Raw genomic sequence first — 14974 nt, forward strand, 5'->3', positions numbered from 1 at the left:
GCCAGACACAGGGCTCCATCCCAACACCATGAGATCATGACCTGAGCAGAAACCAAGAGTCAGTCGCTTCACCAACTATGCCACCCAGGTGCCGCTGGTCATCTCTTAAATCCTGTTCATTGCCTCTGTTGCTACCCAGAATTACGCTGGATCAAAATGTTTGAACATTTGCAAGGCACTAGTTATACGCTGGATTATAATTGTGTCCTGGCCCATAGCCTGGATTCTCCCACTCCTACTAAAGTCAGAAAACATGCTGTTTTAGTCCACATGACTGTGCAAGTATTTTCTGTGCATGTTCAGAAGACTGGCTTGCATAAGACCTTAGAGGATTTATTTATCCTTTTGCTCTAGAGATTGGAACAATTTGTTCGTTTGTCATGTACACCTCAGTGCAACTGCTTAGATTATGTGCATCAGCAGTGCTCAAACGGTAGTTGAGTAAGTCACCTGGAATGCTTGTGAAGATATTTATTGTTGCTCAAACATTCTGATTCAGTAGGTACTGGGTGTTACCTGGGAAACTACAGTATTAAGCAGAAACCTAAGTGATTCTGGTGCATGTGGTCCAAGGATGATACTCTTAAAAAAAAAAAAAAAAAGTTAATTTTCTCCATATGTGTACTACTTAGGATATGAAATTAAAGAAGTTAGGATATTTTGGCCAAGTCTGAGCATCCAATACTCCTTCCTACCTAATTGCAACAAGAAGAATAGCTCTGGCTCCAATCTTGGATTCATCGCACTTCTATCTCTTGCATCCTTGTATGATCTGAAATTATTACTCATTCATTTCTATGAGGTACAAAAGATAGACTTCAATTTCAGATGGCTAGAAGAAATTTTACTTGCAAGTGTATCCCTACTCCTTCCAACTTATTAAAACTAAAAGGTTTCAGAGATAGAAGATACACTGTAGATAATTTATTCTAATCCCCTGTTTCTAAATGACATAAAATCTAGTCTTTTTAAAGGTTTTCTAAATTAAACACAAGCTTGTTCTTGGTATTGTCACTAGTAGAAGACTCTCTTCAGTCTCAGTAGGAACTCTTCCCACTGAAGCAATATTTCGAAAATTTTATTATTTATGAGAATCATCTAAGGTACCTATCAAATTGAATATTCTAGGGCTCAACCTCAGAAATCTTGCTATGGGAAGCAGGGAGCATAGGAGACTATCTTTTTAATCATCATCCAGGGAGATTTAGTGTAAGTGGTCCAAGGACCACATTATGTGAAGTACAATATCCTGCTCGAAGGGTTGAAGAGTTAAATAAATGAGACCTGATAACCAGCTTTAATTAGTTAGGAAAAAAAAAAACCATTCAGCTAGGTTCTACAACAGGTCCTGGGCTAATAGATATAGTCCTTACCATTCAAGAAGCCCACTGGTTAGAGATGGTGGTGACAAGTAGGCAAATGAACCACTCATAGCATATCCTGTGATATGGAGCACAGGGAAAGGAGTCTCAGTAAGGCCATCAGGAAAAATACACAGAAAAAGTGACCCCAGTGTGGGGAGTAGAATGTGGCCTGGGGCTGTCAGGCAAGGCATGTAGCTTGGGAGGGGGGGACCGTAAACAACAAAAATTTGTGATGAGGGAAAGTGTGACATACAAGATTATTACAGGAAGTAAGTGTGTGCTTAGCACCCATCATAAACATTCAGGAAATACTTGTCATTATTCGTATTTAACAGTGGACTAAGACTATAAGAAATGGAAAAGAGAATCCCATGAAAGACATCTGGGAAGGCCTGGGGTAACTGAAGCTTTATTACATCAAGCACTAAGCAAATACTTAAGGTGGATGATATTGTCTGTAACTCAGTCTTACGAACTCACTGATAAATTATTTACAGGAGAGCCAGCGATTTTCAAGGACCTGGGCCTTGAGCATCTGGGAAGATGAAATTTCAAGGAGATATCCTAGAGTATCAAATACTGCAGAAAGGTCAAATGTGAATAAGAGCTGAGGAGTTGCCAACAGGATCTGGTGGTTGGCTATTCATGATATACCTAACCACCTACATCAGAATCATTTAGGGATGCTGATAAATACTCAGATCCCTGCCTTCCAGTTTGGGACTACTAAATTAGAATCTCTGGGGTATGTGGCATAAGGATCTTGATTGAAAAATATTTTGCACATTGGAGTTTGAGAACCAGTGAGCTAGAGAAATATATTTCAGTATGTGGTAGGGGCACAACCAACTGCACAGCTTTAACCAGTACGCAGAGGAGAGGAAGTGGAGGGAAAGCAAGTGTAGACAAGATTTGTTATGAAAGCAAGGCAGGAAATAGGAAGATGATTAAGTCAAGGAAAGATTTTGTTTTTGTATTTTGTTTGAACTAATAGGAAACGTGGAAGTACTTAAGTTTGTTAATATTCTGATTAGAAAGCTCAGAAGATACTCTGGATCATGTGCTTAGTTACCAAATAACTTTTATTTGAGTTCTGAGGCTGTAGTTTTGTATTAATTTGCTAATATTGTGATCTAATTTATCTATTTAGGAATCTTCAATATTTAAGCATATTCCCCCCCAAAAAAGACTTAGAATAAAAGACCTTTGAACTGCTTATTTAAGAGTAAAACTTACTTCATTAAAGTCTAGAATATTATTGATATGATATTAACTTGGTACTTTCTATGAACCATGCACTTTTATAAACAAATATTATTATTGAAGATGAGTAATATCTCTAAGTAAGAGATGAAGAGGGTGCCTGGGTGGCTCAGTTGATTAAGCGTCTGCCTTTGGCTCAGCTCATGATCCCAGGGTCCTGGGATTGAGTCCGGCATCAGGCTCCCTGTTCAGTGGGGAGTCTGCTTCTCCCTCTACCCTTCCCCCCTGCTTGTGATCTCTCTCTCTCTATCACTCTCTCTCTCAAATAAATCAATAAAATCTTTTAAAAAAGAGATGAAGAAAAATGATCTCAAAGTGGTTAAGTGGTTTGTTGAACATCACAGAGCTAGGATGTGATAGGGACAGAATTGTATTTTAAACTGTGTCCTATCATTCATTTCAATAAAAATCTTTTAGGTTTCTCATTGAAAGGTAGTTTAACATATCATTCTTTTCTTCTTCTTCTTCTCCTTCTCCTTCTTCTCCTCCTCCTCCTCCTCCTTCTTTTCTTCCTCCTCCTTCTCTTTCTTCTTCTTCTCCTTCTATTAGTTTATTTATTTACTTATTTAAGTAATCTCTACACCCAGCGTGGGAGTCGAACTCACAATCCCAAGATGAAGAGTAGCATGCCCTTCTGACTGAGCCAGCCAGGTGTCCCTTAACACATCATTCTTAAGCTTTTATCCCATGCTTTATATTTCTAATAGTAGCATAATTTTTATGCCAGATAATATTAAACTTTTTAACTGTCTTCTGTGCTAAATACCAAATAATGATGATTATAGCAACCATAGGCATGTAGGGAGAAATAATTTTAACAGAGATATTCTGGCCCACAATTCACACTTAATACTATGAGTATTATGGGATAATGGAGCTATAGGAATGGACCTTACCTTACACAATTGTGGAGTTGTTGGGGAGTAAAATTCTGGAAGGAAAGTTGGAGAAGTCACTAACCAGCCAATCCAAGAAACCAACCACATTCACCTGCGCAAGTGTGACCAAAAAGGTAAGTTCATAGGGAGAACTCTGTGTAACTTCCCCTCTCTAAGAGTTCACAGATAAGCATCTGTTGTGGGCCTGGATCTGTGTTTGGTCACAAGGTCAATTAGGAAAAAGAGCTATACACGGAGCAGAGGAGTGGAAACTGCATGGAACCCACAGGGCACCTGTGTATCTGTTTGTCACCACATCTGTTTGCAAAAAGACTGTCAGAAAGTTATGACAGTTGCTTCACTTCTATTTTCTAAATCTTACGAAAATTCAGGGTGCCTGGGTGGTTCAGTCAGTTGAGGGACTGGCTCTTGGTTTCTTTTGCTCAAGTCATGATTTTATGGGTCTTGGAACAGAGAGCCCTGCACTGGGCTCAACGGGAAGTCTGCTTGAGGATTCTCTCCCTCTGCCCCTCACCCTACTTGTGTGCTCTCTCCCTCTTTCTCTAAAATGAATAAATAAGTCTTTTTTTTTTTTTTAAGATTTTATTTATTTATTTGACAGAGAGAGCAAAAGAGCACAAGCAGGGGGAGCAGCAGAGGGAGAGGAAGAAGCAGGCCCCCTTCCGAGCAGGGAGCCTGATGCGGGACTCGATCCCAGGACGCTGGGATCATGACCTGAGCCGAAGGCAGATGCTTAACCATCTGAGCCACCCAGGCGCCCATAAAATGAATAAATAAGTCTTAAAAAAAAAATAAATCTTGTGGAAATTCAACTTTTGGTTAACTCTAACTTGGGCAATTCAAAGAAGGGAATTTAGGGAAATGTAGTTCCCAGCTTAACCAAGTTGCCACAACACAACCACCCGGTAACTTATATGGCCAACGTTCTTTACTTTGCTTTTGGGAGTTGTAGTGCTTCCATGTATATTAGGAAGTTTTGCCTTGATAAGAACATAAGGGATGCCAGGGCGCCTGGGTGGCTCAGTTGTTAAGCATCTGCCTTTGGCTCAGGTCATGATCCCAGGGTCCTGGGATCGAGCCCCGCATTGGGCTCTCTGCTCTGTGGGAAGCCTGCTTCTCCCTCTCCCAATCCCCCTGCTTGTGTTCCCTCTCTCGCTGTGTCTCTCTCTGTCAAAGAAGTAAATAAAAATCTTTAAAAAAAAAAAGAACATAAGGGATGCCATGTGAATCAGAAGATAGACTACTACTTTGCTCCTATTCTTCCTTCTCTTACTACTATAAAGAGACAGCATTTAATGACTATTTATGATCTGCAAGAACTGTGGGAATTATTTACATACAGTTTAATCTAATTTTGTCTTCTTAGAAATGTGAGAGGGAAGTTACCTTATCATTCTCTTCCAACAAATGAAAGAGCTGAGGTTAATGGATGTTAACTAATATGCCAAAATTATAAGGTCTTTCTATTTAAAAAAAAAAAAAAAAGAGTTTGTTAGACTATGGAGTATAGTCAAACCACTATGCTATTGAGAGAAAAACCAGGATTTCATTATTAGTTTGAATAATGATAGGAAGAATGTCCAGCATTCTGGTAGGTGTTTACACTTCTTCCTTCTTATGTAGGACTGACTTTCATCCCGTGATGTGAATAGGTCAGAGGTTGACAGAAAGGCCAACCAGGAGGCCGCAGCTCTCCAAGGCAAAGAGGATTGGGAGATACAGTGCAGAGCCTCGTAGGACAGAAAGAACTATTAGGAGGTAAATTGTTTGCACTGGTATTGATAGGGTTCCTAATCTACTTTGAACGCTTTGTGTAGGGATAGAGAGGGAAGAGTACCTAGAAAGATGTAGCTATCAGAAAAAAATAATAAGAAAGGATCAATTGAATGGAGTCTAATTTTCCTTTTGGAAAACATTACTCATATGTAAAGCAACTGCTCATAGAATTATTCCATTCTTCATTTTCTGGCATAACCTGGCTATCTATCCTAGTTGTGTATTGATAGTCTAGTGAGAATATAGCAGAGAATTTGTTCTTATGTGCTCTGTATTCTGGTCTGTATGTACACAAAGCAGGACATGGAGCCGTGTACTCAGTTCAAGAATGCGGGAAGAGTTACAAGTTTTGGGGGGTGGTGGTAGTAAATAACACCTATCCAGTCTAGTTTATACAGGGGTTATATTTAAATATTAAGATGAGCTTACATAGGGGCGCCTGGGTGGCTCAGTCGTTAAGCGTCTGCCTTCGGCTCAGGTCATGATCCCAGGGTCCTGAGATCGAGCCCCGCATCGGGCTCCCTGCTCCGCGGGAAGCCTGCTTCTCCCTCTCCCACTCCCCCTGCTTGTATTCCCTCTCTCGCTGTGTCTCTCTCTGTCAAATAAATGAATAAAATCTTTAAAAAAAAAAAAAAAAAAGATGAGCTTACATAAAAATCAAATATGTTATTCTTTGAAAATGAAAAAATATCTCATGGGAGGAATACAACTTGATCAATACACATTAAGCACCAAACATAGGTTTAGTTTGGATTGGAATTGTTAATGTGATCACAGTAGCAATCATAATAAAATGTTTTCCGTTTCTTCTTCCCTCCCCTTTTTTCTCACATAGTAGTCCTGTTATAAACACTGGGAAAATATCCTCATTCATCTCACCTTCCATCCTTCCCAGAAACATAACTGCAAAATTAAGCTCTCCTTACAAGTGTTTACAAATCATTTGTAGGGGAGACATGGGGAATTAAAATTACAGTAAGATTCTCTCCCACAGGCAGTTGCTAAATTTTATATGAGTGCTGTTGTACCTTTAGTTTTTATTTATTTATTTGTTTTTATTGAAGTATTGTTGACACACAATGTTACATTAGTTTCAGGTGTACAACATAGTGATTGGGCAAGTTTATACGTTATATTATACCTTTAGCCTAATTTTATTTTATTTTATTTAATTTATTTATTTTTTTAAGGTGTTATTTATTTGACAGAGAGAGAGACAGCAAGAGAGGGAACACAAGCAGGGGGAGTGGGAGAGGGAGAAGCAGGCTTCCCGCCGAGCAGAGAGCCCGATGCGGGGCTCGATCCCAGGACCCTGAGATCATGACCTGAGCCGAAGGCAGACGCCTAATGACTGAGCCACCCAGGCGCCCCGGCCTTTAGCCTAATTTTAAAATGATATCAAAAAAGCTAAAAAACTTTATTTAAAAATGCAAAATGTATGCTATTTCTCTAACTGTAAAATGTAACAGCATACCAGAACAGTGCGTAAAGCAATTTTCAGTTGTTCGTGCCAACATTTTGTATCTTTTTCCTACTGGCAATTTTTCTTGGTGATATTTACTAAGATTAATGAGTTTGACTTTCACTAGCTTGAGAGCTAAGTAAATACGTTCTTAATTTACTTGGGGTGTCTTATTACTCAAACATTCTAGAATTTCTTCTTTGATCCAATGACACTAAAAAAAAAAAACCCACTTTGGAATAATTATGCAATGTACATTCAATCACAGAAGAACTGTTTTTCTAATGTGAGATAGGATCCGATCAGAAAGAATTTTTAAAAGACTTTCTCCTAATGTGTTGGTATTGATTGAATAGAGATATGGTCCACACAAATCAATACATGAGAAGACAAGTTGTGTGTGATGACAGTAATTCTATCTGCAGGGTAACTGCCAAATGTCTGGGTACCAATGATTGTATTTCAGCTGGCTGGTCAGCACATGATAATTTGTCAGGGAGCCATTTTGCTCTCTTTGGCTTATGAAATCATACTTATTTTTCTCAAAATATACATTTTGCTTACTATATCAATATTATTATATTACATAAGTAATATATATGTTATATATCATGACTGGAAGGCTTGAAAATGCACATTCTTAAATTTGACTTCCTTTTCTGACTTTTTAGAGAATGGCTGGTCTCAGAATACTCATGCTGTCTGGTTTCCAGTATTGTTTTATACAGGAAGGTGCTTGTGACCAGGTATAAGACAATGAGATGCTACTGCCACTAATGAAATGTTCTCTCATAGGGACATTTTTGTGTACCAAGCTAAAGAAAACCAAGGGAAGTAGAGCAGTAAATTACGTTAGGAATTTCTATAAGGGGTTAACAAAGGAGGGGTAAAAGGTACCATCAGGAAAACCATGTAATTGGATGGGACGTAGAAGTCTCTAATCTATCCTCCATCCAGTGCAGGAACCCAGTTCAGCTAAGGGAAACAAAAAAGCCAGGAAAAATTCTAACTCCTGTTAATACCTTTCCATGGGGCAGGAGTTTCTTTGGAAGGACTCCTCAGCCATTACACTTGGAGTTTGTGAGTTCTAAGGATCGAGAGAAACAAGACATGATGGAATGTTACTTTAGACAAGAATGGTGGCTTCAGTGCTTTGTTTTCTTCTGACTGTACATTCCTAAATTTCATGGTTGTGTATACATATTGTCCAGATTAGGATTGGAGTCAGTTCATTCTAAAATTTGATGTAAAACAGTAGTAAAGAACACAATCACCCTTATTTAACAAGGGGGATATTTGATAAAGTTGTTATATCCTGTAGCACTGTTGTTTAATGTGATATTTGTAGCCATTTGTACTATTCAACACTTGAAATGTGGCTAATGTGAGGGAGGAACTGAATTTTCAATTGTTTAACTTTAGTTAATTTAAATTTAAATGGCCCCATGTGGCTAGTGACTACTACACTGGACAGTGATGTGGGTAGCACTAGAGCTCAGAAGTGGCTGCTAGATGTCCATGCCCCTGTTCCTTTCCTGAATATATGGAGTGCTGGTTCTTTCTTAGGGCTCATTGACCCCTACCTCATTTACAAATTTGAGCATTCCTTTTTCCCTTATGTGAGCCCAGCTTGAAGAACTAGATCTCTATCTATAAAAGTCTTTGGTTAGCCGACATCTCCTAGTCATCCTCTAGCTTTGGACCACTGGTGACCTGTTTGCTTTCTCTGACTCTTTTTTAATTGGGACTGGATCCTGTTCCTTCCAATTCTGACTTACACTGACAACTACTGGGCATGACTTCTGACAGTTACAGCCATTCGCAATTGGTGATTTTCGATTCTTAAACATAGAAGTTCCTTTCTGTAGTGTGCGGTGGACATCTTGGCTGTGCTCATTAGGGCTCTCTAGCTAGTTTCCACAGCTATCCTAGATCCCTGCATGCCAGATCTGGTGATGAAGCTGTCATTTTTCATTTTGTTGCTGCACAGCTGGATCATTGCTGGCTGTAGAAACTTGGGCAAATTATTTAATCCTTTTGCTCTAGCTTCCTTACTTATAAAATGGAGACAATACTTGTACCTAGCTCATTTGGTTACTTGAGGAATAAATGAGTTAATATGAGAGGAGCTTTGAATGGTGATTGAATATAAAGATTGCCATATAAATCACCATTAGTAACAGTATTTCAGTAGTTTACATCAGATGCTGTGATTAAAACTCTTCATTTAGCTCTTCATTTTTATTATATGTCAGAATATTACAAAAATAAGATTCTTTTTAATTTTTTTTGTAATTTAGATTGAAAATTTTGTAGGGGGGGTCTTAAGAAAGAGACTATATTACATACTCAACTTCAAGAACTTGAAATTCGCATTCAACACTCAATGTTCACCCAGAGTTTTCTAATCTATAACCTTCAGCCATTAAATGTATGTGTATTTTCTTTTTCTTTCCTATCTCCCATTACTGCCTAACTTAATAACAACTAGAAATTCTTAGAAGGTAGTTTTAAAAATGTCAGTTATTAATTATATATGCCCTTTTGGGTTTTACCACTACCCCAAAAAGCGGTAGAATTTTTCCATGCAGAATATTGTCCCCAAGCTCAAGATAGCTTTTCAAATAACTTGTAAGAGAATTATTTTTTTAAAAAGATTTATTTATTTATTTTTTAGAGAGAGAGGGAGAGAGCATGAGCAGGAGGGGCAGAGGGAGAGGGAGCGAGAATTTCAAACAGACTTCATTCACACTGAGTGCTGAGCCTGACACAGGGTCTCCATCTCATGACCCTGAGATCACAACCTGAGCCGAAACCAAGAGTTCGACACTTAACTGATTGAACCACGTAGGTGCCCCGAGAATGATTTTTATTTTCATATAACTATACTTATTTACTAGAATTAGTGTGTCCTAGGTTTGAAATATTTTTTTTTGTTTTATAATTGGTATCTCTATACCAGATACCAGGCAGAGTTTATATGAAAATCAGATTTCCTGAAGAATAACCAAGCCAAGGACACTGTGTACTTATCCTCATTCAGTACCACTGACTTTATCAGTTGACTTTAATTCTGGCTTCTAGTCTTCTAAACATTCAATTTATATATAAATATATATGTATATATGCATGTATATGTTGGTAATTGCTTATTTTTTTTAAAGCACTTGTGCCCTGTAGAAGAGAAGAAAAAAGTGGAAAATCAAGATGAATAATCTTGGCAGCTATGTAGTAGAAATACATAATTTTGTTTACTGAGGCAAATGACTACTTTGTAAGTAGTGTTATGAGATATTGTTAGCTACCTAGCAAAAAAACAAGACAAACAAAACAAAACAACAAAAAAACATATTCCAACATGAATAGATAAAACATTTATATGTAAAATATGAACTCTTAATAATATAAGAAGAAAACCTGAGAAAATGTATAATCTTACAGTGGAGCAGGGCTTCATAGCCATAATTCCTAATCTAGAAACCATGGAAGGAAAAACATTACATTACAAAAATCAGTTACATTAGAATAGAATTTATATTGCAAAGATACAAAAATCAAATACAAAGACAGGGAAAACTATTTGCAATTTATAGCAAAGAAATGTGCTAATATTGCTAAGATGTTCGAGAAATCAAGAATAAGACAAAAATTAAATCTGAACAAAAAGGGCAGAGATTTAATAAAATAAAATGATAAAATGGTCCTTACACATAGGGAATGATGTCCTAATCTTAACCCTAATGTCCATCAGAATCCTAATAGAAATTCAAATTAAAGCAACAATGATAGAATTTAATCTCTTGAATTGATTTACATCTGTAAGTTTCTTAAACCCACACTACTGGTATAATTGCTAGAAACAAAATAACACTCTCACGTGTTGCTTGTGAGAGTGTAAACAGTACATCTCACATGTTGGATAGTTTTACAAGATCTATAAATATTAAAACTCTATGCATCTTTTAACCCAGGCATTTCTTCTCCCAGGAATTTATTACTAGTTGTATGGTTACATATTCATGAAATAAAATTTGTATAAAACTTTATACTGTTGGGTGCCTGGCTGGCTCATTTGATAGAGTATGCAACTCTGGATTGAGTCATGAATTTGAGCCCCACGTTGGGGGTAGAGTTTACTTAAAACACACACACACACACACACACGAAAAAGCATTAAAAATTATACTGTAGTATTATTATAGTAGCAGAAACAACTTAAACTTTCATAGTGTTTGATGGTTAAATGAATTAAAGTATGTCCATACAATGGAAAGCTCTCAAACTCTAATAATTAAAAATAAAAACAAAAACAAAATGAATAAGGAAATTTTCAATACAGAGATATGAAAGACAATCAAGCTATATTGGCAGAGAATCAAGGCATTGTGGGAGCTCTTTCCTTTCTCTCTCCTGGCCATTGTGGTGGCTGCTCTTGGTTGGTGCCATCCTGTACCTAAGGCAGGAAGATGGTGGCTGCAAAAAGATGAAAAAGTCGCTGGAGTCAATCAACTCTAGGCTCCAACTCGATATGAAAAGTGGAAAGTACGTGCTGAGGTACAAGCAGACTCTGCAAATGATCAGACATAGCAAAGGGAAACTGGTTATCCTCACCAACAACTGCCCAGCCTTGTGGAAATCTGAAATGGAGTACTACACCATGTTGGCCAAAACTGATGTCACTATAGTGGCAATAATATTGAATTGGGCACAGCATGTGGGAAATACTACAGAGTATGCACACTGACTATCATTGATCCAGGTGATAAGGATATCATTAGAAGCCATGCTAGAACAGGCTGGTGAAAAGTAAACCATGAAAAATTTTTCTTTAATAAAACTAGCCAGAGCTTGTTTAACAGGAAAAAAAAAAAAAAGAAAGAAAGAAGTTGCTGTATGGTATGTGAAGTAAATAGCATAAAGCAAAAATACAGTCCAATAAAAATATGTATTTCTGTATTCATATATATATATATATATATATATATATATATATATATATATATATATAAACCTCTGGGAGAATGGGTATTATTGGAGGTGTAATGTGGGAACTGGATGTATGAACACAGGGATTAGAAGGAAACATTTTACTATATAATTTTGTGTATGTTTTTGATTTATGAATACCATATATGCATTACCTATTCAAAAATACATATAAATTGAATAGAAAATGTTAATTAGGGGAAGTATCCCTTTGAGAAACTCAAAATAAATTATATTTCTATAACTTATGTTTCAAGCCATCTGTAACAATATTAATTTCATTCATTATTTTGGCACAGTGGATCTTTGGGCCTCCGAAGTTCATTGTTTTAAATTTCACCTTTGGTTATATTTCGTTAAGTTATAAAGTCCTAATTCCTCACTGGAATAGTCCTGAAATTTGAATCATTTTTATTTCAGCCGATAGCAAAATAAAGACCCAGGAAGATTACATTTGCATAATGTCAGAAAGCATGGTAGTGGGAGAAATGGACTAAATACTCTATTTTCTAACTTCTAGTCAGTATTCAATGATGATTAATTCTATTACATTGTGCTATCATTTCCTATATGTTCTATTTTAGCTTTAAAAGCTTCTATTTTATTATTTTGTAAAAACCTTGAACTGCCTCCGCAAGGACAAAATGTTAGCAAAATGGAACATGAGAATTTCAAACTAAAAATGCTAATATCTTTTTCTTTTAATTTATTATTAGTCTGTAAAGGTCATCCTTTGCTACAAAGGGAATTCATTTTCTAATATGAGGATACTTTGAAGATATATCTAGAATATTTGACAAAATTATTTAAAGATATTTCTATTATCAAGAAAATTTATTTTTTTTTTTTTTAAAGATTTTATTTATTTATTTGACAGAGAGAGACACAGCGAGAGAGGGAACACAAGCAGGGGGAGTGGGAGAAGGAGAAGCAGGCTTCCCGCGGAGCAGAGAGCCCGATGTGGGGCTCGATCCCAGGACGCTGGGATCATGACCCGAGCCGAAGGCAGACGCCTAACGACTGAGCCACCCAGGCGCCCCTATTATCAAGAAAATTTATAATTTAAAAAGAAATCAAGTTCTTAATACGATAATAGCCTAAGATGAGAATTTGGACTTTATTTCCTGAAGTCTAAAAATTATCTGAATGAGAAACTAATAATTATTTTATCCTAAAAATGAAGGGCAACTAAGTAGCATTTTCCTCTTTATTTTCCCCCCACTTTTAACATCTTGCTTGCAGCTCTTACATCTTAGATACCGGATGCTTTAACTCATCATCTGTATCTGTTCATCCTCGCCTCTCTTGAGGCAATTAATCCTTGTTTCTTTCACTCCAGTACCTCTTTCAACAATCCACCTCTCTTCAAACAAGATTGCTAAATAAATCTTTCTAAAGCTTCACCTTACTGTATCATCTCCAAGACGAAGAAGCTCCAATATCTCATAATATGTTCAGGAGAGATAAAATACCTCAGAGTCAAATCTTGATTCAAGATCTATTTATTCAGCATCTGGCCATGTTGCAAGGTCTACAGAGACTTATTTCCTCTTTTCTTAATACTAGTGTTTCTGGAAGCCAGAGGTTTAATTCATTTTCAAGTTCTAGCTTTAGTAGGTAAGCAAGGGCAAGTGCTCTTTCTCTAGATGCTACAGTTTGCTGATTTGTGAAATTGGGATGATAAAGTATACTTAACATTACTAGATACTGTTAGGATTAAATGAGGTTGACACATGTAACATTTTAGAAATGTGTTTGGCATATATAGCAATCACTCTACAGATATTAGCTATTTTTATTCCCTTCCTCCTTGAAGAGTCAAGGTTGTATTTGACTTCTGTCTTAGGTACATCTCTGTCTCCTGTGTAAGATTCTATTCCTCCTCATCTCTGGTTATTCAAATTCTATCCTTCCTTCAGATCACAGTTTGAGTGACTTCTTTCTGATACAAGTATCTCTGTGCACTTCAGCCAGACACCTAATAGCACTAGACTGCAAATTTCACTTAGCTCTTAATCAGATACTTCTCAGGAATAGAGATTATGTTTTAATTATTTGATTCCATCTAATGTCTGGATGCTCAGACTTCTTTCACAAAGAGACAGAATCAATAAAGTAACAAATTTCTTACATGTTATGTATATTTCTTATGGACGCAACTTGGAAAAAAGTTATAACCTTCAATCCTTCCATCATATTGGCAATCCACATGTCTTTCTATTTTTACATGATAATCATTGGATGTTCCTTGAATATAAGAATCCTTTCACTGGGATTTGTGAATGGGCTTCAGAAGGGAGCAAAGCCTCTGAAAGTGTAGAATTTGGAGTATGTGAATATGCGTATTTTCCCCAGGATAGGTGGTAGGCCCACAAATATATAAGGAACCATTTTTAATTTATTGTTTTTATCCATGCCTCTTTAGTAAGTAGGAACCAAATTAATAATACTCAATTTGATCAATAGTGGATATTCTATCATGTTATTATATAAGTTTATTTTATCATTTTCTTAAACTCTGTGCTTTCAATGCAAGATCTAGTGCATTTTAAGAATTAAGTATATGAGATTATTAAGATTCTGTTTTTATTTTATCTTATTAGATGAAGACCTAAAGGGATAATTCTTTTTATTTTTTTCCACAACTGACCAAATGAAATTAGAGCTTTTAAAAAATGAATGGTGGAAGGGACACCTGGCTGGCTTAGTCCATAGAGCATCCAACTCTTGATCTTGGGCTTTTATGAGTTCAAGCCCCATGTTGGGTATAGAGATTACTAAAAAAAATTAAACAGGGGCACCTGGGTGGCTCAGTCTATTAAGTGTCCAACTCTTGTTCTCAGCTCAGGTCCTGATCTCATGGTCATGAGTTCCAGCTCTGTGTTGGGGTCTACGCCCAGGGTGGAGCCTACTTAAAAAAAAATAAAAAAAAATAATGGTGGTTGATTAACTTCCAGGAAGATGAAGTAAGGTGCTTGGCACAACTCCTCAGCCAAACAAGTTATATGAAAATTATAAAATATCAAAAGTCTATGGAAATTGGGGTGCTTGGCTGGCTGAGTCAGAAGAGCATGTGACTTGATCTTGGGGTGAGTTCGAGCCCCCTGTTGGGTGTAGAGATTACTTAAAATAAATAAGTAAACCTAAAAAAAATAAGGTCTACAGAAATTAACCATAAGGGGGGGCGCCTGGGTGGCTCAGTGGTTAAGCGTCTGCCTTCGGCT

The 14974-nt window shown here is 36.9% G+C and overlaps 1 protein-coding gene and 1 pseudogene across 8 annotated transcripts in view; both read left to right on the forward strand.

The window, feature by feature from the left end:
• Positions 1-14974, forward strand: part of LRFN5 (leucine rich repeat and fibronectin type III domain containing 5) — a 244820-nt gene that overhangs the window by 57139 nt on the left and 172707 nt on the right. The gene's annotated exons all lie outside the window — the stretch shown is intronic.
• Positions 11083-12576, forward strand: LOC116632646 (annotated as a pseudogene).

Source organism: Phoca vitulina, unplaced genomic scaffold, assembly GCF_004348235.1.
Source record: "Phoca vitulina isolate PV1807 unplaced genomic scaffold, GSC_HSeal_1.0 scaffold7, whole genome shotgun sequence".
Taxonomy (NCBI): domain Eukaryota; kingdom Metazoa; phylum Chordata; class Mammalia; order Carnivora; family Phocidae; genus Phoca; species Phoca vitulina.